The sequence below is a fragment of the Podarcis liolepis genome (assembly GCF_965112155.1).
Source record: "Podarcis liolepis genome assembly, chromosome: 16".
Lineage (NCBI taxonomy): Eukaryota > Metazoa > Chordata > Lepidosauria > Squamata > Lacertidae > Podarcis > Podarcis liolepis.
The window spans coordinates 34767091-34791915 of NC_139567.1; the positions used below are offsets into that span (position 1 = coordinate 34767091).

Consider the following 24825-nt stretch of genomic DNA (forward strand, 5'->3'; position numbering starts at 1 on the left):
GAAATGAATTCAGCGCCGAACATATTGATGCCGAGCCGAAGCGAAGCCGTCTCCGCTGGGGCCCGGGGAGTTGTGTGTGCTTAGCGAGAAATGTGCGGCTAGCAGAATGAAAGATCAGATAGATGTGAGGCTCAAGGGCAGGCTAAAACTCGGGAGTTCATCACACTGACTTCATCAGGCTAAAACGAGGGCTGCGCCAGCAGGGAGCAGCCATGTGTGCGACAGGAAATTTAGCTTGTTAAAATGGTGCCACGCTCCTTCTACATCTCTGCTTGGAGGTGGCTCGTTCTTGCCGTCTGCCTCTGGCTACGGAGGCAGGATGAAGGTTCTGGGCAGAGATGGGGAAAGACTTGGACGGCGTTAGCATTTTAATTAGCAGCTGCCTAATACACACTCTTGTCAAACCTGTATGTGGACCAGAACACAGTTATTCCCAGAGGTTCACCCCACTCTGAATCGGGCTAGGCAGTTCTCCAACCAGTGTGTGTGTCTATTAGGGGAAAGTTTGCATATAAATTTATACATTAGTAAAAAAAAGAAAAGAAAAGAAAAGTTTATGCAAAAAAAAAATGCATCCTATCAGGAAAAAATTCTTGCAAAATGCATATATTAGTCAAAACTGCATACAAAAAAAAAATATGTATATTAGGATAAAATTGCACAGAAATACTGAGGGATTTGTATTTGTTTGTTTATTTAATTGCAAATTGCTGCAGAATATGGAGAACCCAATTTAAGATTGGGGAAATGAAAATTGTTGGGATTATCTCCCCCTTGTTGTGGGTGGCTATGTGTTCCCCTCAGTGTTCTGATGAACCATGTAATCAAAGCTTTGTAAATAATATTCTCTTCCCCCCCTCCCCCAAACCAGTATTGTTGGTTCTGCAAATCTGACTCCTAAAAGTCACCTAGATTCTGTGCACAGATATTGCTGATTTTCATGTGTGTGTATTAGTGAGACCATCAATAAATTGTTACAATGCCTTGTTTATTTTAAAGCACCTGTTTTTATTCTGCTGTTCAGCTGGAAAATATCCCAGAGTGTTTTACATGATCAAAAAGATTATATATATATATATATATATAGATATATAGGAGAAGCCCCTGGTCTCAGAGTTACAATATAAGAGACCCAGCAGTACAACGGTTTAAATTGAAGTGTTCTTGTATATATATCCCACCTTTATTCTATCGAGCTCACAGTGGCATACATGACTCCCCCCCCCTCTCTTTACTATGCTCACAACTGCCCTGTGAGGTAGTTAGACTGAGAGGTAGTGGCCAACCCAAGGCAAGTTTCATGGCTGAGTAGAGATTTGAACCCTGGTCTGCCCTGTCCTAGTCTGACACCCTGTCTGCTACACTGTATATATACTTATTCCTAACAAATGTGCTACTGCTGGAATCGGCTCAATCAGTAGAGCATGAGACTCTTAAACTCAGGGTTGTGGGTTCGAGTCCTGCGTTGGGCAAAAGATTGGAGGGGATTGGAGTAAATGACCTCATGGTCCCCTCCCACTCTACACTTCTATGATTCTGTGCTCAGGGCTCCAGCCGATCTGTCATGCCTTCATCCAAGATGCCAGCCAATAAGCCAAAGGGGCTCAAAGAATCCTCCTCCCTGTTTTCTTTCTTTTCCAGCCCCCCCCCCCCCGGGCTACACTCACTGGAATGGCTTTTCCATGAACAAACCACGACGAGTCAATAATTGTATGCAATATGAACTCCATACACTTTTCGGTTGTGGGAGGGCAAAAATGAGTGATTTCCGAACTGCATTATACGGCCCTTTTAAAAATGCAGTTTATATACATGGAAACTGTAGCTTGGAACTCAGCTGATCAACGGTTGAATTATTGTTCCCTAAGCTTGCAATTGCTTTATAGTTACATCACATTTCTCATGTGGAACACAGATCTCTCGGTTGCCCTGATTTGTAACTGCAGCTCTTATGCTCTCTTGAATATGGGCCCGCTTTTTGGCAGCTAACCTCCAGCACCCAAAATAGAACCTGGTGCATTTATTATTATTGTTGTTATTGTTGTTGTTGTTGTTATACCCCCAGGCATCTGGCTGGGTTGCCCCAGCCATTCATTAGGCATGCTGTCTGAGCTTCTGAATGCTTACTCAGAAGTAAATGCCATGGTGTGCAAGACTAAGTGCTTCCTCATAGGTGTGAAAAAGCATTGCAACCAAAATGTAATGCTAAAGTGAATTCAGACTGCACTTCACACTTTGCAGTGGAGAGTGTGTGTGTGTGTGTGTGTGTTGGGGGGGGGGTATTTTGTGAAACTGATTTTCATTCAGGGCATTCTGTTTGCCTTCCTTCCTTCCTTCCTTCCTTCCTTCCTTCCTTCCTTCCTTCCTTCCTTCTTTTCAAAGATGTTCTGAATGTTTCTAAACATTCAGAAAAACTTTCTGACAATTGGAGCTGTTTGGCAGTGGAATACATTGCCTCCCACGAGATGTGGTGGACTCCCCATCCTTGGAGGTTTTTAAGCAGAGGTTGGATGGCCATCTGTCATGGATGCTTTAGCTGAGATTCTTGCATTCCAGAGGGTGCGCTAGATGACCCTAAGGTCCCTTCCAACTCTATGGAGTCCCTTTATGACTCTATGATTCTGTGACAACTTCTTTCATGGTCTGGGCAACCTCAGCAATTGCTAATCTAAGAGTTCCAGTTGCTGGTGGGTTGGAATGGGAAATAATTTCAATTCATAATCTATTTTGAACTTCCAGGAAACACATTGTCCATACAGTGGTACCTTGGTTGTCGAACTTAACTCGTTCCAGGAGTCTGTTAGGCTCCCGGAACCATTGAAAAACCAAGGCACAACTTCTGATTGGCTGCAGGAGCTTCCTGTACTCAATTGGAAACCACGGAAGCCATGTCAGACATTTGGCTTCCAAAAGACGTTCGCAAACCGGAACACTTACTTTTGGGTTTGCGGTGTTTTGGGAGCTGATTTGTTCAGGAGCCAAGCTGTTCGACAACCAAGGTACCACTGTACTGAGCCTCCCCCATCCCTACCTTTTGTTGTTTAGTTGTTTAGTCGTGTCCGACTCTTTGTGACCCCATGGACCAGAGCACGCCAGGCACTCCTGTCTTCCACTGCCTCCCGCAGTTTGGTCAAACTCACTGATCCCTACCTGGATATGCCATTATTTAACTGTGATGTAAAATAGATGCTGCACTGCTGAGCTATGGTCTTTGCCCCAACTCACCGAACCCTTCACATCCCTAACTTATGCTCACATTGCTCAGGATTGTAGTAAATTCTTTGGGAGTCTCTCTGCTGCCTGCTCCCCCTGTGCTGGAGACTCTTGAATTTTATTGGCGGCGTTATACTTTGCCTTTAAACCTGTATCTTCTGAGATTCTAACCTTCTTGCCGTAGATTTATTAGCCACACTAAAGCAAAGAGGGAGGGAGAGGAGAGGAGGGGATGCAAAATGAACAGAAGTTAGACGGAACGGTGGGAGGGGAAGGGAGACAGAAGATAAGGGATGGATGAATGAAGACAAATGGTGAGGAGGTGTGACAGGGAGGTAGGAAACACAGACCAGAGTTTCTTGCAAGCACGTGGGGAAGTGGGGCCTGGGGGGATGGTTTTCTGCAGAAAGTGGTGTAAATCAATGAGGAGGAAATTAATAGGGCAATTGTGTAAATGGAGCAGACTCATTTAAGGCACGCACAATACATCATGGATGATTTAGAGAGAGAGAGACGCCCATAGGGCACACCTTGCAGTTCACTGAAGGAAGGAAGGATGCTGACGCATCAGGAAATGGGGTGAAAGAACAAAGAGAAAGCTTGCTGTTTTAAAAGAGAGAGAGAGACTATGGAGAAAATAATAAACAGAAAATGTTGAACATGTGCATCTGAGTCAGCCCACATGCAGTGGTGATTGGTGTCCACTGGAACTGGTGTTCCAGAGAGAGGAGCCCAGCAGCAGGTGGAGCTACAGCCAATGACATTCTGAGCCAATGAAAGTTGTATTCAGATGTGGGGTTTATTGCCTTAGGTTTCCTAGCTTTCCCCAACAATTGTGCGATTGTGATGATGCCAGGTTTGTAGAGTCTTCCACACGCCAGGCTCTGGTCGTTATAATACGGGGGAAATAAATATTTTGTCTGCTGACTAGTTGGCTGCAGTGGGGGAGAAGAGTGGCTTTTGTCCAAGGGTGAGACCCTGCTGGTGGAACCTGCCCCCCATAGGTGAGAGATGACAGAGGAGTTGTACAACCCAGGGGAGAGAAAGGGGATCCTGATGGATGGTTTGTTTTTTCTGTTTCTAGCCTCAGGGTTTATTGACATTAATTGCCAACCCGGTGTGATTGATTGATATTTTGTGATTCTGTTTCATGTTGTTTTGATTCCTTTTTTGCACCTGCTGTACTTTTCAAAATTGTATATTTCTTTTGGATTAGGATGTGTTCCGTTTGTCTGTTAATGCTTTGTTGTTGTTCTGAGCTTTGATTGTTGGGGAAATGGAATATAAATATCAAATCAAGATCATGGTGGCAGAAAGGCTCACAGCACTGTCCCCGGGTGTTGGGGCTTCAGTGGCTTCCATGGTGAGATGCATTTGCACCTTCTGCAGTGGCGTAGCGTGGGGGGTGCAGGGGGGGCCGGCCGCACCGGGCGCAACATCTGGGGGTTAGGGTTAGGGGGCGCAAATCCACGGGTTAGGGGGCGCAAATCCATGGGTTAGGGGGCGCAAATTACTTGCCTTGCCCCGGGTGCTGACAACCCACGCTACGCCACTGACCTTCTGATCCCTTTCTTGGTTTCAGTGGGGACATTTTCACAATTGGAGACTTGCAGAGGGAGAAGTGATTTTAATGATGTCTTTCCCCTTTGAATCTCCCTATTGCTTTCAGCTCCACTCCCACACCCTTTGGATCCCTGAAATACTTTGCACACGGGGCTATCTCTCAAAATGGTCCAGAAACTTCAATTGGTACAAGAAACGGCTGCATGGTTGCTAACTGCACCATTATTATGCCAATATTTCACTGGCTCCTGGCCCATTTCCAGACCCAACTAAGAGTGCTGGTGTTGACCTTCAACAAGCACCCTTCTACACTAATGAAGTCACAGACAAAGGCCACAAAATACTTTTGGAGGAACTAGACGTGGAAGAAAGGGTTAATTTCCTTTATGAGCACAAATTACCCCATGTATGAGATAAGCCAACAGGTGCATGGTTGGCCAAGCCAGTTGCTATGGCAGTGGCCCAGTACAATCTATATAAGTGATTAAGGCATGTCAGCTCATTGGGTCTGGGTCTTGTGCAGCTGTGTGTTGGCGTCAGTCTTGAGAAGTAAGTCAGAGTCTGCGTTACATCTTGGAGTTCTGGAGCAACAGAGATACTTTGCACTTGTAGCATATATCTGTATCTGCAAAGACTACAAGCTATATGTATATATCAATGTCTGGAACTGTATTACTGAAGCCTTATCTTCTACAGCAGCAAGCCATTTTGGACCTTAAGGTGCCTCTGTGCAGTGACTGAAACTGGGGGAAACTTCCGTTACATGGGTATCTGACCTCAGATTCCCAACAAATACATCTTAGGAATCAGACTCCAAAATGGATTCCAGCCTGCCAAGTCCCAATCCAGAAATCATATCTGAAATATGGAACGGCATAATTTGGAATGGAGTAAAACTGGGGGTGAAGGTGGCAGACAGCATGTGACACCTTTGCTAGAATATTTACAATGGCCATCTATATGTTAGGTTCAAGTTCTTGGGTTGATATACGAAGCCCTGAACAACTTGGTGATATCAAGGACTGCCTGAGCCTTGAGTTCATCCAGAGGAGTGCTGTTAGTTGTCTCCTATGTTACTAAGGTCCATCTAGCCTCAACCAGAAGTGAGGTACTTTGAATGGCCAGTCCTATAACATGGAACACTCTTCCAGCAGAGATTTGGTAGGCATTTTCACTTTTAAGTTACAGGCATCTCTTAAAGACTTTTTTATATGCTGACAGGTCCTTGCAACCGTTTACAGTCTTCTTGAGTGGCCAGTCTTTTTAATGGTTGTTCTGTACTGCTCTTAACATTTTTTAAATGTTGCTCTGTACCACCCTGATGTTTTTGTGAGAGGGTGAGATGTAGATACTTTTATAAATAAATAAGCACTCAGAGAAGTGTGAAATCTGATGGATGCTCTGTGCATTCATCCAGGAGGTGAAAAAGTGGCCGGCTTGTATCATAACTCAGAGAGACTGCTCAACCATTCCTTGTACAACCCCCTGCATTAACAACCCTGGATAAAGAGTTAATTAAAAAGGGGATCTCTTCTTCCCCAAACCCATCATGAATTTTCAGCTAAGTAATGTTCCGCTGAGCAGACGAGGTCCAGCAAGGCAGCAAATGGAAACCCGTGAATTCTTGAGAAACAAATGACTCCTAGGGAACTTGGAAATTACATTTGATCAGTCCCTTTAATAGAAAGGAAACGAGAACATTTGCATGCAAGCAACTGATCCAATGTTAACTAAGAATTACTTAATTGCCTTAATGGTTTAATTTTATTTGTCACTAATCTGATTAGCAAAGGGGAACTCGTGGGTGGGAGGCTGTTGGAGGTTTCTCCTTTTTTTTTCTCTACAAAAAGGATGGCATCATAGAAATTGCAGAGGCAGTTTAATGGCGGCAGCGCCTTTTCTTTTTCTCCCAACACTCGTTTCCCCCCCCCACCCCATTTTGCAAGGCTCTCAGTTCCTTCTGAGAATTTCCCTTAAATACAAGCCTCTAATAACATGCATTAATTTCTGTCCTAGATAAGGTGAGCCGCGCTGCTTCTCGCCGGGTAATTTAATAGGGCCTTGGATCTAATTTAATAGATCCTTTATGTCTCTGTCAGAGACGGTTAACATTGATTGGTACAACGTCTTAAAGAAGTCAGTAAATACATTAATCTCTCGGGAACTTGGGACAACAATTCTGTAAGCTGTGGGGAGAGAGAGAGAGAGAGCTGCAAGGACAGCCTAGCTAAACAGATAGAAGGGGAAGCATGCAGAATGCCCTACATTTGGAAAGCAGACAGTTTTTTAGGCTTTAAGACAGCCATCATTAGAGGTGGGGAAGATTTTCAGTTCATTTCACATTTTTGGCGCTCACCAAAATAATACGGCAAGGGAAAACAAAGTCACCCTTTGACATTTGCGCATTTCTGAATTTTGCAATGCAGTTCTGCATCCAAGAGGAGGCGCCGCACTGTCTCATTTTTAGGTGCCTGCTGAAATCTTTGCAGTACCAACAAGGCTGTATCCAGGCTAGGGATGGGGGTGAGGGAAAATGCAGTTCGGGCCACAATTTAAGGCGAAGCTACATAATTTGCCCTTTCTGAAGCAGTATGAGGAATGAAGGTCAGTCACCCTTCAGAATTTGCCTTTCCATGAATTTAGCAATGAAGTTTTAATGCATAAAACAAAGAAGCAAAACCCCACACATATTAGGGTAAACTGTGCATGTGAATGCATGTTCAATCCTCAGCATCTCCAGTTAGGGTTGCGAAGGACTCTTGCCTGAAATCCTTGAGAGCTCCTGGGCCAATCAGTGCAGCCTGCATGGAGCTGGATGACCCAACGCTCTGACCGTGAGATTCTTTAACAGAAAATGTCCTCCACCGAACACTGGGATTCTCTGCTTGCAAAACATGTACTCAGTGCTTAGCGCTATGGCCTTCCCCATATGGTAAGACTTGGTTGGAGGCGAGCAAGCCTGCGGAGGTCCCAGCAATGCCTCTGTGTTTGTGTTTTTGCAATGCAGTTGTGCCCCCTGTGCAAAGCAGCACTTTAAATGAAGTGCTTATGTTGAGAAGAAAAGTAGAAAGGGGGGGGGAGGGAGAGAGAAAAGAAAAACTATCCAGGCTGGGAGATCATGTTATTTTGGATGCAAAGCAGAGGCTTATCTGTCTTACTGTTGCAGCACCGGAGAAAATCAATTTTGACACGGAACTGCCACTTTACAAGCAAATAACTATACTTTCCAATAACCTAATCTGTGCAGAGCCTAGTGAAAATTCCCCAAAGAACTAGTAGTTAAAACCTCCATTAAATCAAAGGCTTTAATATGGGAAGGGAAAAGAAGATGCCGTTTGACTTGGGAATGTAATGGACTCAGTGGGGAAATAAATACGTTGTTTTATGTGTACAGTTACAGAATTTGAGAACGCTGCCTCCCATTTCAAAGGGAATTCTCTTGGCTCGCAACTTACTCCTAAACAGATGTGATTTTTGCTTATTCAAAAACATTTAGGTAACAATTACTGCATAATAAATTATAATTGCCATCCCCTTTTTTTCCATTTTGCTTGGCGACTCGGTGACTTTGCAAACAAACGGAAAGGAAATGCAATTATCGGAAACCATAAATCCTATTTACAGGGAGCTTTTAAAGTCCCAGTGCAAAATTATCTCTCTTTAAAAATGTTGTTCATTTAAATTGACCTTTTTTAAAAAGAAAAGGAAAGGGGGAAAGGATCTTTATAGCACTGATCTCTTTAGCAGACCCCAGTTGCCTGATTGATTTAAATTAATGCATTTATGCCCCATCTTTCCATTGCAATGAAAAATCAAAACAGCATACAAATATTGTAACGGTCTACTACCAACCTGATATTCTCCAGATGTTTTGAACTACAACTCCCATCAGCCTCAGCCATCATAGCAAATGGTCCGGGGGTGATGGGAGTTCTGGTCCAACAAGATCTGCAGAGCATCAGATCTGGACTGCTGGCTTACGACAAGACCATTAGGACGAACGGGGCACTGCCCCATCATCCATCTTCAGTCTGCCTGCCTTCTTACGTACAACCAGCCCAGGGGATGGTACTGCTTGTCATCTTCTTCCTCCTTAGTTTCAGTGTTGTCCTTGGAGAACTCAGCAGGGAGGAGGATGGGGGCAAAACTAGTATTAGTTGGTTTAACCTGTGATTGGCTTTGCTTCCCCCTAGTGTTCATCTCCTTGTTGTCTGCCCAACTAGTCTTACTGGGCACCAACATCCGCTGACAATAACATCTCGTGAAATAAACAGGTGTTTGGTTCAATCCTACACTCTTCTGCTAAGAAGTATGTCTCCCTATGCTCAATGGGACTTAGTGGTAGATCCTCTGCGCTGTGTGCTGAAGTTCAGTCTCTGAGATCTCTTGGTGAGGTCCCTGCCAGTCAATGTACACCATTGGGCTTCCATTGGTGGGTCTTGAGTGACCCACTAGTGGGTTCATGGTCTGGTCAAAGGTGGGTCACATCAACAGCGCTACCACCTTGCAAATACTTGGCTTTAAGGATTAAGAAATGGGTTCCCGAAATGTATTTTCAGGTTAAAAGTGTGTGCTAGGTCTGAAAAAGGTTGAAAATATCTGGTGTAGACTATAGAGATCTATATGGACAACAGGTGGAAGATAGCTTCCTAGGATCCTATTCCAAGTTAATGAGTTAGGACCACAGTCTAGCATGAATAAGTGGTTGAAGGTTTCAGTCCTTAGCGCTTTTATCTGTTGAACAAAGTTTTCTGTGGAAAAGCTTGTATAAGGCTATATTTCACATGACACCCCTCTCCCAAGTGTAGATACATGTCCTTTTCGCCCACTGGACCTCCTTATTTCTCCTTCCAGATGCCCTGGGCTTATATGACCTCTGCCTTCTCCTATTTGCATTTAGCCTTGATATTGATCAGAAACAATAAGGCAAAGATCTGTCTTTTCAGAGTTGAAAAACTTAGTGTGTGTTTCTCTCCCATCTAAAGTTAAAATGCCATTCTCAGTGGCCTGCTCCATTTTAAAATATTCTCTATTGGCTTTCAGGCACTTGACTTTGGCAGGCTGAAGTCCAGGACTCTCATGCCTCCCTTTGAAGGAAGAGGGCTGGGTAAACAAAAGATTTTTGGGGCTTAAGGGAGAGCCTGAAGATGGTCTCTGGCAAGAGTAGGGGCAAAAACTCTCTTCTTTGTGAAGAAGAACCTCACTGGGGGAGGGAGTCTGGCTATTCCTTCCTGTCCTTCAGCCTGAGGCTCTTACTCTCCCTCTAGCCAGATGAATGAGAGCACAGTGCCATGCAGATGGAGCTTTCAGGAGTCATTGGTGAAACCTGGCTTCTCCAGCAGACCTTTGAGATAAGGCAAGATCTTTCTGTGATGCTGATGTTGAAAGCTTTTATGCCACTGTTATATCAACCTTTATTAACGGTTTAGTTGCATCTCAATTTCCTGTTGTTAAGTTTCCTGGGCTCCAGTACTGAAGGAAAATCAAGGCAGGGAAAAAATGTTAGCCAGCCTTTTGAATTTTGCTCAGAAATGTAGTTGGAGCTGGCACAGATCTTGCAGTCCAGTGAAATGCACTCACTGCAGCACGTTCTTTTTAATAGTCATTCATATCAGTCTTACCTTGTGATCTAGCCTTGCTCTCTGTAGACAGCCTCCCAGGACAAATATACAGCTGCCCTCTCCTTGCCTTCCTGACCCTAGTTATTGCTCACTCTTAAGAACTGGTGTTGGAAGAGACCTCCCAGAGCTGCCCTCCGTTCAGATATATGCCTGGCTCAATGCCTACTTACTGGCAAAGTTCCTAATAACCTTGTACATACTCCATTTGAAGACCTTGGCTATGATGTTTCAAAAATATAATGCCAAAACAAACACAACAATCTGCCTCTCCTCCACCACCTTTTCCTCTTCTTCCTCCTCTTTCCTCTTCTTCTTCCTCCCTAATTAGTGAAGACTTCCCCAAGGTTAAGAGATCAGATATTTGACAGGCCCAGACACGTGGCTTCTTGCCTAATGTTTTATGAAAAAAATCTAATCTTTTTACGAGTCCTAAGGAGCTCAGAGGATTGGATGATCAGACAAGGAGGCGAAGTGGGAGGAGGTTGGGGGAGTCCAAACCAAGGGAAGATTAGTGTGTTGGGGTACAGGGACCAGGAACCTTGGGAGGAATCTGACCCTCTAGGAGGCCCAAGCAGCATGGGAGGTGGAGACCTGGATTCAGGGGAAGGACTGAATGGGCTGTCAGAAGAGTGACCTACCTCAGTGTCACTGGATACTCTGATTGGAATATCACTGCCATTAGACATGAACTAGGCCCTTCTGCCCTCAGCAACAAGGAACCATTCTTCTCGGTGGATGAACCTAATGCTAGACCTGACATTTAGCTAGCCTCATTGTCTTTGCCTCCTTCTCTGAGGACACTGAGGTGGTTCCAGCAGCATGAACAGAACTCCCAAACTTATAGGAGTTTCCTCTGTGTTGGCCAGTCCTGAGACTCAGGAAAATCATTGCACAAATGACTGTGCCAGCCCCACTCTTCTGGAGCGGGGCCTTGGGGGTGGAACAATGTCTTAGCTTACACCTGGCCATGTAACTCAAGCTACGTTGGGGCAGTGTGCTGAAATATGCAATAAAGCTTACAATCACAACACCCAAGGAGTGAGTCTGAATTGGCAAGGAGGAGCCAGGACAAAGGTCACTGTGATGGACCATTATTTTCATTTGAAAAAAACAAAATAAAACCCAGCCTTGTTGGCAAAAGAGTAAACTGATTTAGGCATTGTAATAGGTATGAGTTACTCGTGCGTAAACTGGTGCCTTTCTCGGTTAATTTCCCTTGTTAAACCTTTCTGACTGCACAGCCCGTTCTCATTGTGGCTGCCTCAGTCACTGGCAGAATCCGTCAGTGGGCGTTTCTTGAACCTCTTCCAACATAAAAGTTGTTTGACACCCATTCTCCTCCTCCTCTCACTGCGCGGGAGTCTTCTGCGCAGGGAAGGCGTGGGTAGCGGAGGACCTGGGCTCTCATCACTGATGTCCAGTGAAGAGTCCTGGAGCCCTCTCTCCAATTCCCCTGTCTGCCCCCCTTTATCCCTGGTGTTGCGCTGATTGGCTTCCCCCTCTACTGAGCTGTTTCTCCCCCTGCTGCTGGGTCCTTCACCAGCATCATCTGGGAGCCTCCCCTTAGCCTCTCGCTCCGATGTCAGTTCCCTGACAGGCATTAATCAATTATATGTGCTTTATAGTGGGCGTGCTGAAAGATTGGTGGCAGAACACTGTGCATGCAGAACATCTCAGGTTTAATCTCTGGTATCTCCAGGAACAACTGGGAAAGGTGACGTGAAACCCTGGAGCACTGCTACAATTCAAAGTAGACGCTACACTGACTTGGAACAAGGCATCTTCTGTTCTGACTGGCTTTTGTCACAATTCACGCTGTTTCCACTCCGCTGCATGTCAGTTTCCACCAAACACTATGTTTTCCATCACACTGTCTGGTGTTTAATGCAAATTGTATAATTTACGTGACTTACAATCATTTCTATGTAAAGGAAATATTAAAAAGGTAATTTTTGACCATGGTTAAACATGCAGACCTCAACTATTGCTGCTTCCTCTTGTGTTTCCTATGGAAAGAGTGAGAGGCTCACCAGGCAAGATAAGGAACATCTGGGGTTCGGAAGGCACTTGCAATTGGCTTTTGAATGTAGAAAGAAATGCACATCTCTTCCCCTGACAAACCACATCCTATGCTGGGATTCAAAACCCTTGCTTAACACCCGGACGGCCTCTTCCTCTCCCCCCCCCCCATCACATGTTTAATGAGGCTTTTTCATCTTCATTAAACATATACAAGATCACGAATCAGCCCCGAATCAACCTGAGTTAGACTGAGGATACTCTGAAGTGCCAGATTGGACCCTGAATCAGATCAGTGGGGCGTTGTGCACAGCCCTAATATCTCTTAATCTTACTGGGATATAATGTCATATGCAGATTGTTTTTAATGCATTTTCTCTGATATATACAGAAACAAAATTGCAGCATTTCGCCCTCCAAATGTTGTCCCATTGACTGGGTGGAATATCTTCTTTCCCAAAGGCTAACTATATTTTCCATGGGATCTTCTGTTCATGCACAGTATATCTTTGAAATGAAACCCCCTCAATTCATCCCACTGTACCCAAACCCTCTAGAGCATGAGAACTCCTGTCGTTTGCTCTTGAATCTCCTTGTTAGCTATTAATCCAGTTAACAAGAACTCTGGCCAATCTATCTCCTAACTGGTCTTCTGTGAGTGGACAGGTATTGATATAGAAGTTCTTAACCCTGTATGGCACCCCCTTCCCAAGCCTTAAACTGTGTCTCTTTGACCACACTGTAGAAGGGATGAGTGATTTAATATGGGTATCAGGTGGAATTCCTTGGCATCAATGGAGATCACAAGTCTTTGCATTCCACTGAAGTGCACCATGTTAAATGCACTGGAGAGTTTTGCAACCGTATGGAAGTTGGTGGGAAGGGAAGGGAAGGGACCCCAAGGGTCATCTAGTCCAATCCCCTGCAATGCAGGAATCTCAGCTAAAGCATCCATGACAGATAGCCATCCAACCTCCAGTTAAAAACCTCCAAGGAAGGAGAGTTCAAAACCTCCCAAGGGAGACCATTCCACTGTCAAACAGCTTTTACTGTCAAATTCCCCCCCCCCCTGATGTTTAGTCGGAATCTCCTCTCTTGTCATTGGAAGCCATTGGTTCAAGTCCTACCCCCCCCCCCCCCGAGCTGGAGAAAACAAGCTCACTCCATCTTACATGTGACTGCCCTTGAGATATTTGAAGATGGCTATCATACATATGTCCTCTAAGTCTCCTTTTCCAGGCTAAATATACCGAGTTCCTTCAACCGTCCCTCATAAGGCTTGGCTTCTAGACCCTTGATCAGGGATCAGCAAACTTTTTCATCAGGGGGCCAGTCCACTGTCCCTCAAGCCTTGTGGGGGGGCAGACTATATTTTGAAGGGGCGGGAACAGATTCCTATGCCCCACAAATAACCCAGAGATGCATTTTAAATAAAAGGACACATTCTACTCACATAAAAACACACTGATTCCCGGACTGTCTGCAGGCCGGATTTAGAAGGCAATTGGGCTGGATCCGGCCCCTGGGCCTTAGTTTGCCTACCCTTGCCCTTGACCATCACAGCTGCCCTCCTCTGCACACGTTCCAGATTGTCAACATCCTTCCTAAATTGTGGTGCCCAGAATTGCACACAATACATCTGTATATCTGCATCCTATATACTGCTGACAGAGTGACTGGAATAAAGCAGGTGGAATCTAGAGAGAACAGAAGCTGATATTTAAACTGAACAAAAGGTACATAATAAGAATAATAATCAGAAATGTCCATCTTTCTCAGGTCAGGCCTACACAAGTGGCGTGGGATGCCTTCAGAACTACTTCCCCCTCAAACTGTTCTATCTGCCAAATCTCAACAGTCTTCCTCACTGACAGCTAACTCCCAACTGACTAGAACCTCCAGCCAATCAGAGTGTGTTGTCGTAACAGAATTAACTCCTTATGTCACAGACCAAATGGTCTCTGCTGCTCTCCTCCCAGTATCTACGTCTGCATGTCTCCCACGGATAACCTGCAGGATACTGGAACTAAACATTGACTTGTCACCTTTTGGACAAATCCTCATAAAGAAGTATACCATGGTCAGCAGGTGGCATGGAAACAAATACTTTAAATCCACACTGGATAATCTTCCAGACTTTCCAATCAATCATTGACTGGTAATCTGCAAGGTTTAGACATTTCATCCCATTAAGGTTAATACCAGCTTAATCTCTGCAGCTATCAGGGAGGAAAGGGAGGGGGGAATGAGAGAAAGAAATGCCTGTGTGGGTTTTCAAACACAAAACAAGTAGATATATTTATGCTGATTGTGTTACGGACAACAGTGTGTCTTTTCCAGGGTTATGAAATTATAACCAAGCATTGCAGGCATGAGGATCAGGGTTTTAAGAATGTTCACTCTTGAGGCTGGAGCAAAAAAACATCAAGCTTTGAGCTTGTTGCTACATCTCCATTCTAAAGAATGATGGAAAGTTTTTTTGGGTCTTTTACAAAACCGTCTGAGAATTCATATTATTTTATGCAATTGTGCCTAACATACACAATTTTGTAAACAACTTCTGTACTACAATCCCTTTAACATTTTCTTTTCACTAATATAGTCATTTTTAATGCACACTTTACCATTGCACGTGATTTAAAAACACAAGAGCAACAACAACTTGACTGGAGAACTGCATTGCAAAATTCATATGAGTGTGAATTTTTAAAGAAAGTCTGAGTTTGAATGCACATTATTCTGGGAAGTGTGAAATAGACAGGTTCCTGATCTAGCAAGTGGACCAGCTATTAAAGTTCTAACAGGTCAGCTGCTATAACTAGAAAGGGGCTTGAGAAAAACCACAGAGGTGTTTGAAGTATGGTTTCTAAAGCTGTCCAATTTAGAGCTGGGGGTGAAATATGTTAGCAGGTGATGGGAAAGGCTCTTGTCTGAGACTCTTAAAAGCCAACACCGTCGGAGTTCACAATACTATGCTAAATGGACAAGGGAGGTTTCCAATGTTCTGTTTTTATTGCTACCTTTTGATTTAATTTATGTAAGCCTGCTTTCTCATTTCTCTTTATATTATTCGTTCATTTGCTCTTTGGTTGTTGTTGTTGTTTTAATTTAACTTGAGACCTAGAGTTGATGGAAAGGTCTTTGACTTTTCTCTCTCTGTTTGTGTGTGTGGTGTGACGTCTGTGTGTCAGAGAGAGAGCACTGGATAAAACACTCTTAGCATCTTAATGCAATCATAATGGCATTCATCCATTTGAAACAGAATCCTCAATCAAAATGTCCTCATGCTAAAATAAGCCAGTCATCTGAACCAGTCATCACAAGGAAACACCATGTTGTTGTTGTTTCCCATGCCTGAAGAAGTCTTGGGGGCAAAGCTAGTCTTTTGTGTGACTGGTTCACTAAAGCCCTTTCCAGATGTTAACTGACACATATACACACATATACCATGCACCCCCCCAATGAACATTGTGTAGTTGTCTGAACATCTCTAATATCAGCAGTCCCTCCCTGTTATGAAAGCTAGTTATTTCCAATATTTCAAGACCACTTCTTACCATATCAGTTGGGCACCAGTCAATAGGACATTTCATCAGTGAAAGTAATATGGCCCTTAAAGGAAACTAACTGCAGGTAAAAGGCCAAGTTCGGTAAATAAGCATATGGAAATTGACTTAAAATGCCTGATGAAATGGAAAGGTAGAATCAGGAATCAGGTGGGGTCTGTTTAAGGCATTCTGGACCCAATCTGTTAAGGGCCTCATAAATCAATTCAAAAATCTTGCAACTGGTCCAGTAGCCAATTTGGGAGCCTGTGCAACTTCAGCATGTGAGCTATGTGCTGATGGTAGTATGGCCTCACCAGCCGTCCAGCCACTGCATTTTACACCAGCAGGAGCTTCCAGGCTGGAGCAAAGGGTAGCCACACATAAAGTGCATTGGGCTAATCAAGTCCACCACACACTGCTCAATAGCAGCCAAACAGATACCTTCAAGACGTCCACAAACAGGGCTTATAGAAAACAGTTCTCTCTTGCTGTTGACACCTAACATCCAATATTCATCAATGGCCTGCTTCTAAGTTAGTCCTGGGCTGAAATAGATTCTATTATGTATTTGTTTATACTCTGCCTTTTTCCCTGACAGGAACTCAAGGTGGCTTACAGTTAAAATAAGAACAGCTAAAGACACGGGGCGGGGGATGGGACAATCATTAAAAAGCATTTAAACATTGATAGAAGATCTATTAAAAACATGCAATCACAACTAAAACTGCACGGCACCAGCCTTCTCCTTAAAAGCATTCCGTTCCTGAAAGCCTGTTGGAACAACAAGAAGGTCTTTACTTGCCAGTAGAAAGACCACAAGGAGGATGCCCCTTTTAACATCTCTAGGGAAGGAGTGCCAAAATCTGGGAGCAGCCACCAAGAAGGTCCTCTCCCGTGCCCCCACCAAACAAGCCTATGAGGTTAATGGGACCGCAAGAACAGGCCTCCTCTGAAGATCCCAGAATCCAGTCAGGTTCATATGAGGGAATACAGACTTTCTAATAGCCTGGACCTAAGCCATATAGTGCTTTATAGGTGATAACTAGCACTTGGGATTGTACCTGGAAACAGCCCGGTAGTAGTCAGTGGAGCAGTTATAGTAAATACATTGTATGTTTTCTATAACTAATCCCAGTCAACAATCTGGCTGCAGCTGTTTGAGCCAGTTGAAGTTTTTGAGAACTTTTCGAAGGCAGCCCCATGTATTGTGTGTTACAGTAATCCAAGCACAATGTAACTAAGGCATGTATCATTGTGACCAAATCAGACACCTCCTGCCTGGAATTGTGAATAAACCTCCTGTGAAATTTCTAGTCTACAAGGTTGTCATGGATTCCCCCTACCCAAAAAAGATAAGCAGAATGAGTATATAAAACACCCCGTTTTATATGGATTGAATGTTTTGTGCTGTTCTTAGCCCTTCTTTGGCCAGATTTGCACCCTAGTTATACAATCCAGTTGACACTTTTCCTTCCAGCTCTTGTCCTGCCATTGCCTGTTTGCTACCAAACCTCTTTGCACACCAAATTGTGAAGCAACAGCTTCTCAACATTTAGAATCCCCTATCTGTCCCTGGTTCTTAGATCATTGTGAAACAATGTGGAACAGCATAAAAGTAAGACTTGGTAGCATAAACAGAAATTATCTTGGACACAAATACACACTGCAAGATGAACAAACATGCTGTAGAATGGCTAATTGCCTTGGCAAATTGAACCTTTCTCCTTAAAAAAGAGAAAGGTTATTTCTCTTGAAAGTTCTCCAAGAAATGTGGCACAGACCAAACAGTTCTGCTACAGTCCTTGTCCCCCCCCCCCAAAAAAAATACCACATAACTTTTGCGAAGCAGCCTCCTTTGCCAAAGCGAAGGTCTGTCCAGATGCACATCGTGAACCAATTAAAGATCCCTTTGACTTCCAAACCACAGCAAATGAGGTCTTCTGCATAGCCCAAACCAGCCTTCCCTTGGCCACCCATGTGTCATTTGACCATGTTGTGTTTTAGTCATAAAACTGCCAATTTAAGTTAGTGGTTTATTTAGACACATGGTATTGGAAGCTTCCAAATCGCTAGTGGCCAGGGTGTGGAGTTACTTTTTTGTATTGTTTGTTTGTCTCAAGGTCTCCTATGAAAACAAAAGAGTCTGTCATTTCTCTTGTGGAGCCCCACCTTTCATGTTGTTTGGCTCCTACGCAACCCCAAGAGAGAACGTTTGCATGCATGTATAATTCTATTTCTCGTTTTTGGGGGGTTTTTTTGTTTTAGTGCTAAATTACTTCTGCTAGTTCTTGGCTACATCTTTGGCTCAGAGCAGCAGACCTCATGCAGAGGGGATGTCTTTTCCCTGCCTTGGCTTCTCTGACGCACAGTGGCTGGGAATTAATCAACTGATGCTCTCCTACTCGGCCATCACTGCTGAAATATGACTTTAGTTGGTGCTTGTCACTTCCTTGCCCACCTCAGCGTTCAAGAAAAGCGGGCTTAATGCTCTCTCCCCACATCGTCCAAATAAGACATGCTCCTACAGTTTTTATTTATGCGCTTATCACTGCCTCATGCTCACAGTTATGAACACTGAGTGCACAACCCTCTCTTCTCCCCGTCCCCCTACCACCCCACCCCTGATTCTAACCTCCCTCTCCTCCCCCACTCTGGAATTACTAGCAGGTGATAAATAGCTACAGCTTTCCACTCCATTTCGCCAGGCACAGCTTTTTTCTTGCCCTCGCGAGGTTTGTGACCTTTCAGTCAATGCCTTTTTTGCAGCCCCCCGGGGGCCTCCGGGGAGCAGTAATGGACTCACGTTAATTGCCTGTTGAAGGACAGAAGCAGTTCCTCGCAGGATGATTGGTGATCCCCTCGTGAACACAGCTGTCCTGGTCACTGAAAAGACGGATCTCCCAGGCGCGCACATGCAAACACGCCAGGTCAATTCATCTCGCCAGGCAGCATGTGCAATAATCAATGTGCCGTCTTGAGCAGATTCCTGCCCTGTGAGCCTGTTTGCTGGCACTGGGGCTGGGGCCGGGGTGCAGGGTGATATATTCTAATCCTCTTGGGGGCCGTTGTCATTTAGACTGAAGATACCCCACAGAGACACAACATAATCCATAAGATTTATGAAGTCCAGTTTCCTTTCCTTTGGTGAGTGAAGGAAGACCTTTATTTGCTGATTAGATTTCCGACCACTTACAACTCAAGCATTGCAAGGAATCATTAAGTAGAAGACAAAACAGAGAAAGAAGAAGATCTGAAAGACATGTGTTTTCTCCTTTAGGATTAACAGCAACATCACCACCACCTTCCATTGCCATCTTTTGAATTTCTCCATTTGGGGAGATGGTGATGCTGATGCTACAGATATAGTAAGGAACAAAACATATCATATTTCTTGCTCTTTTTTCTTTCTTTTCCTTTCTTTTTCTTTCATCGCTTTATTTTCTACAACTGAATATATTTTAATAAAAAATATTATTACTATTACTAACAAGTGTATCCTTGTTCCAAGTTACAGATGGTGCCTATTGATGATAATAATAATAAAGAAACAAAACAGTAGGACTCTAATTAAAGGAGGACATTTTCTTCATTGAAACAAAGAAAATGACTCCTTCCTGTTAGCTGCCCAGTTGAGCGTTATTCTCAGGCAACCATTTTATTTTGTGCCATGGCATCAATGTGAGCTAATTGTTTTGAGCTGTATTTTGACATCTTCAACCAATTCAGCAAACCCTTCAGTTCTGTGGTCAGAGCTCTACTCACTGAAAAGCTTGAAAAAGTAAGCCATGCTGAGACTTGGCCCTAATAAACCACTAGCCTTATTCAGCAATTCAGCTCACTTGTGTCAGGGGGAAGAGCAGAACTGTGAAGAGGAGACTGAGAGGAACTATGAGAGCCACATTCAGATACCTGAAGGGCAGTCACATGGAAGTTGGAGCTAGCTTGTTTTCTGCTGCTCCAGAGGGTAGGACCTGAACAGATGGATTCAAATTACAAGATAGGAGATGCTTAGGGAGACTTGGAAGGGTGGGACTCTTCTTCACTGGAAGTTTTCTAATAGAGGTTGGGTGCCCATCTGTCAGGGATTCTTTAGCTGGGATCAGGGCCGGATTTAGGTTTGATGAGGCCCTAAACTACTGCAGTTATGGGACCCTTTATATGTCCAGCTGTCCTTTGTCAACAACAAATTGCTGCTGGTTTTTGTGTTTAATATATGCTATATGGTAATTTATGGACCTAATAGGTCCATAGCTGTCAACCGTCCATTATTTGGCAGGAAAGTCCCTTATCCCAGCACCGTGTCCCGCTGCTGTCCCTTATTGATGATGTCCCTTAAATTTCCCGGGTTTCAAAGGAAGCAGCTCCTCTCCCTCCCTCCCTGCCGGCCAGGGAGGAGAGAGGCTCCAACTGTGTTGCTTGGCTGCGTTGCTCACCCAATAAGGAGTCTAAGAACGACTGGGGGGTGGAGCTTGCATGCCTTGTGCCGATCAATCGGCCGCATTGCCTGGGGACTCGCCTTTGCTCAGCACTTCCCAGCAGAGAGGTGACGGTGGTTTTCCTTCCTGCATCCCTTTTGTCGAGCTGCTGCACTGTGGGAACCACTGCTTGAGGCTTCGTTTGGCTGCTGGCTGGGCTTTCTGCCTTTGGCTCGGAGGGGCTCAGAAGGTGAACATACCTGTGCTCCTTGGAAAATCCCTTATTTTCAAGGCTGCTGGTCCCTTATTTTCAAAGCTGTAAGTTGACAGCTATGAATAGGTCCAAACACAACACTAAACACTGTTGCTGAATGTAGGTTTTATTTTATTTGTTTTTTTTATCTTAAATTTTGGAAATGTACATCCAGGTGGGTTTTTTTCCCCTTTAAATTTTTTGGGGGGCCTCAAGAGAGTGGAACCCTAAGCTTATCGTTTAGCTTATACGTAAATCCAGCACTGGCTGTGATTTCTGCATTGCAGAGGGTTGGAGTACATGACTCTTGGAGCAATTTCCAACTCTATGAATCTATGCTTCCATGCCATGCATACCTGTATACACTTTGACTCTTACTCTCCCTTCTAAACTTAAATGCCCCGAATGCTGCAATGCGTCCTCACCAGTGAGTTACTCCATCCTCTTGGAGTTCTTAGTTTATCTCCACTCTATAGTTCTACAAGCGTATCCTTGTTCCAAGTTACAAATGATGCCTAAATGTGGAAAGCTGCTATTTCTGGAAATGGAGTGGGTTGGGACGGGTTTTGTGTTTTTCTTTTGACAGGGGACAGTCTTCAGAAGAGTGAATGTGTTTCATCTAAAACAGCTTTCATCATGATTGTGTGTTGTTTGGGATGGCATGGGCATGCGATGACATGACAGCAGCTAGAACAGATCTGAAGTGTTTAAAGAAGTGGAAGAGTTCTTTCGGGTGACACATCATTTGAAATTACTTGCATGAAGTGCTTTTCAGTGTGTGCAGAGCTACCTATTTCTAGGTATAAATCACAAAGCCGAGTGCCAGCATGGATGGAGATTGGCAAGGCTACTCAGTGTGTGGGTAGCAGCATACCCCGAGGCGGCAGGAATAAATTCTGTAACTTAGCAGCAGCTTTCCCTATCTTCAAGCTGTCATTGAACTACATCTCCCATCATCCCTGACATCTGGAAGGCCACAGGTTAGGGAAGGCTGCCTTACAGCATTTCACTGACGAAACTGAAACATTCACAGTTACATTCCAAGGACTACTGTCCAAGGTTTTCCCCCTTCCCAAATTATACATTGCTCAAGGCTCTTCACATGCCATATTCATTGATTCTGCCAAAACTCTGTCTTCCACCCATGTCAAGTTAGAATCAAATTTTTGGGGAGGGGGCAGTTGAGTGGCAGAGTGTCTGCTTTGCATGCAAAATCCCCCTGGCTCAATCCCTGACTTTTCCAGGTTGGGAGAGAACCCATTATGAGATTCTGGAGAGCTGCTGCCAGATAACACCGAGCTAGATGGACCAATACTCCCAATTTTCCAATCTCTGTTCCCAGCGGCTTCATGCCAATTATAAATTTGGAGACAATACAGTGCCTTGTGGCATCCCTTGGCTCAAGAGTCAGGGGGCTGAGAAACATTAATCCAATGCTACTTCTGGAAGTGTCCCTGGAGCTAAGACTGCAGCCAGTATAGTACAGTGCCTCTGATACCTACCTCCCATAGATGGTCCAGGAGAATATTGTGGTCAATGGTGTGGTGTCAAAAGTTGATGCAAAAGAACAACAGGGTTGCAGCCCACACACATCCTTCTTCTGATATAGTTTGTCCATCAGGGCAATCAAGGCAGTTTTAGTCCTGAACCTGGGTCTCAATGCAGTCTGGAATTTGATCAGCCTTTCTCAGCCTTGGGTCTGCAGGTGTTTTTGGGTTACAACTCGCATCATCCCTAGCTAGCAGGACCAATGGTCAATGACAGGGGCTGATTAAGACCTTTAGAGGCCCTAAGCACTATATGGCGCCCCCATATTTCTATTTCAAAATATAAACATATATATATATATATATATATATATATACTGAAACCTACGTTAAGATGGAAAAATAATGTTTATTTTAGTACACTTCCATTATATTTATATTTTGTGAGGAAATCCTCCTACTTTTTCAAATTGCAAAGTCTTTGATCAGATCCTCAAAAGTAATTTTATGTAACACACCTGCTTCTATACATGGTGAAGATAAAGAATTCAGCCTGCCTTGTTGCATAGTTATTCTGTTGGGATTTTTTTAAATATACTTCAACTGAGAAAATGAATGCACAGCTGAGCAATTTGTGGCCATTAATGTTAAATGGAAAATTTCAGTGGTGCCCCTCTTCCCTTGATGTCCTAAGCTAAGCACGTGCTTATTTTGCTTAATGGTTAATCCAGCCCTGGTCAGGGATGATGGGAGTTGTAGTCTAGCAATATCTAGGGACCCAAAGTTGAGAAAGGCTGGTCTAGAGAACCTATTTCCTCCCAGAATGCTTGCAGCTGCATTACGATAATCCCTTTTAGTGCCTTTTGCCCAGAAGCAGGAAACCGTAGTCGAATAATGTGTGGAGAGCATCAGGTTGTGGAAAACTGGTTTAAGAGGCTGTGGCAGAGGCTACAAGATGAAGAAGAACCAATTATGCTTGCCTTTCCCCATCTATAAAGTTGAATGCTTGTTGTTAGGTTTTTAAAAACTGTATCTTATTAGGTTCCAACATTTTTAACATATACAATCAAAATACAATTTCGTCTTTTCTCTTATTTTTTATCAACTTCCCGCCCTGTTTTCTATAGAGTTGTTGTTTTTTCCCTTCTGCTGCACCATATCTATTAAATCATAACCACGGTATTGCAATCTAATCACTTCTGTTGCTCATAGCCCAAATCCTGCTCGCGAGTTCAGCATACTATATTATTTCTTTAAATAGTCTGAAAAGGGATCCATTCTCCCATAGAACACTCATCATAAGATTCTCTTAATTTTGCCGTTAATTTTGCCAGTTCTGCATAGTCCATTATCTTACTTACCCATTCTTCTTTGGTTGGAGGAATGCTTGTTGTTATGACACACAGTTAAAGACCATAATGCTCCTTGGATATCAGATGACACCCCTATGCATGCTCATCTGCTACTGAGCCCCTCTGAACATGGCAGGACTTACCCTCTGACTAAACGCGCAAAGGATTGGAATGGCAGGCTCTTCTTTGAATAAAACAACCACGACAGGATCTTCACAGGCCCCTCCCTGGCCTGTAGCTTTATAATTTATGAATCCGATACATGGTGTCCAAATCCTTAGCATGCCTTGTGCAAAACTCCCCCAGCATGCACCAGGGAACAGTCATTGTTACCAAGGCAACAGCCAACAAATTTCTATGATAATGCAAATGGGCAATGCGCACACCATTGTGGAGCACCACGAGCGGGGGGGGGGGGGAATAGTTCATGTGAGCTAATTGGCTATGTATCTGCACTTGGAAGGTGTGTTAAAGGATGTCTTCTGTGTTTATTATCTGGCTCTCGTCTTTCCGTTCCCTCACTCTGCTCAAACCAGGGATATATAACCTGAGGCTGAATTTAAATGTGAGCGGAGAAGAATGCTACAGCCTGTTTTGCCAGCTTACGAACCAATTAAGAATTTCCAGACTGACAGAGAATCGCCCTTTGTCCTTCCTTCATCTCCGTCCCTCCCTCTCCCTCCCCTTGCCTTCTCCTTCCAATCAGATTAAATAAAATGGATGGTGGTGTTGTGGAAACAGGAACAGGGCCAGGGATGGAAGCTGTGTTCACAAGCTGGTTTTGTGGCATCCCATAATTAAAGGTGGAATGGCTGGAAGCTGGCCAGGCAGACCAATAAAAAAAAGGCATTTTCATTTAAACAGCCTAGGAAACGCTTTCCGCAGAGCCAAGATTTGGACAGATTCAAACAGGAGACCCAGTCACACAATTGTCCACGACTTGGCCAAGATCGGGCTGAGGAAAGGGTAACCAAAGATTGAGCACACACCGCCTTCGTTGTCTTTAGCAATAGAATTAATAGCAAAATTAATCACAAGTGGGGAAGGGGCCACAGATCAGTGGTGGAGCATCTGCTTTCAATGCACAAGGTCCCAGGTTCAACCCTTGGCATCTTCAGGTAGAACTGAGAGTGTCCCCAGCATCAAACCCTGAAGATCTGCTGCCAGTGTGGACCAGGGCAGGGAACCCCGTGGCTCCCTCAATCCTCCAGAGAAGGTGGCACTTCCAGGTGCAATCTTTGTGTCATGGGTGTGATCCATGTGAGTGACAGGCACTGCCTGGCTGCTCAAAAGAAGAGCAAGAGAACATATAAGATGCTGAGACAGCATCTTAGTTTGTGTCCAGTCCTGTATC

At 44.2% G+C, this 24825-nt stretch overlaps 2 protein-coding genes across 7 annotated transcripts in view; both read left to right on the forward strand.

The window, feature by feature from the left end:
• GTF2IRD1 (GTF2I repeat domain containing 1) overlaps positions 1–24825 on the forward strand; it is a 1520245-nt gene that overhangs the window by 873317 nt on the left and 622103 nt on the right. The window contains exon 25 of the transcript XR_014520034.1: positions 505–612. The gene's annotated coding sequence lies outside the window, so the exon portion shown is untranslated. The remainder of the gene's footprint in view (positions 1–504; positions 613–24825) is intronic.
• Positions 1–24825, forward strand: part of AUTS2 (activator of transcription and developmental regulator AUTS2) — a 658278-nt gene that overhangs the window by 342209 nt on the left and 291244 nt on the right. The window lies entirely within an intron of this gene.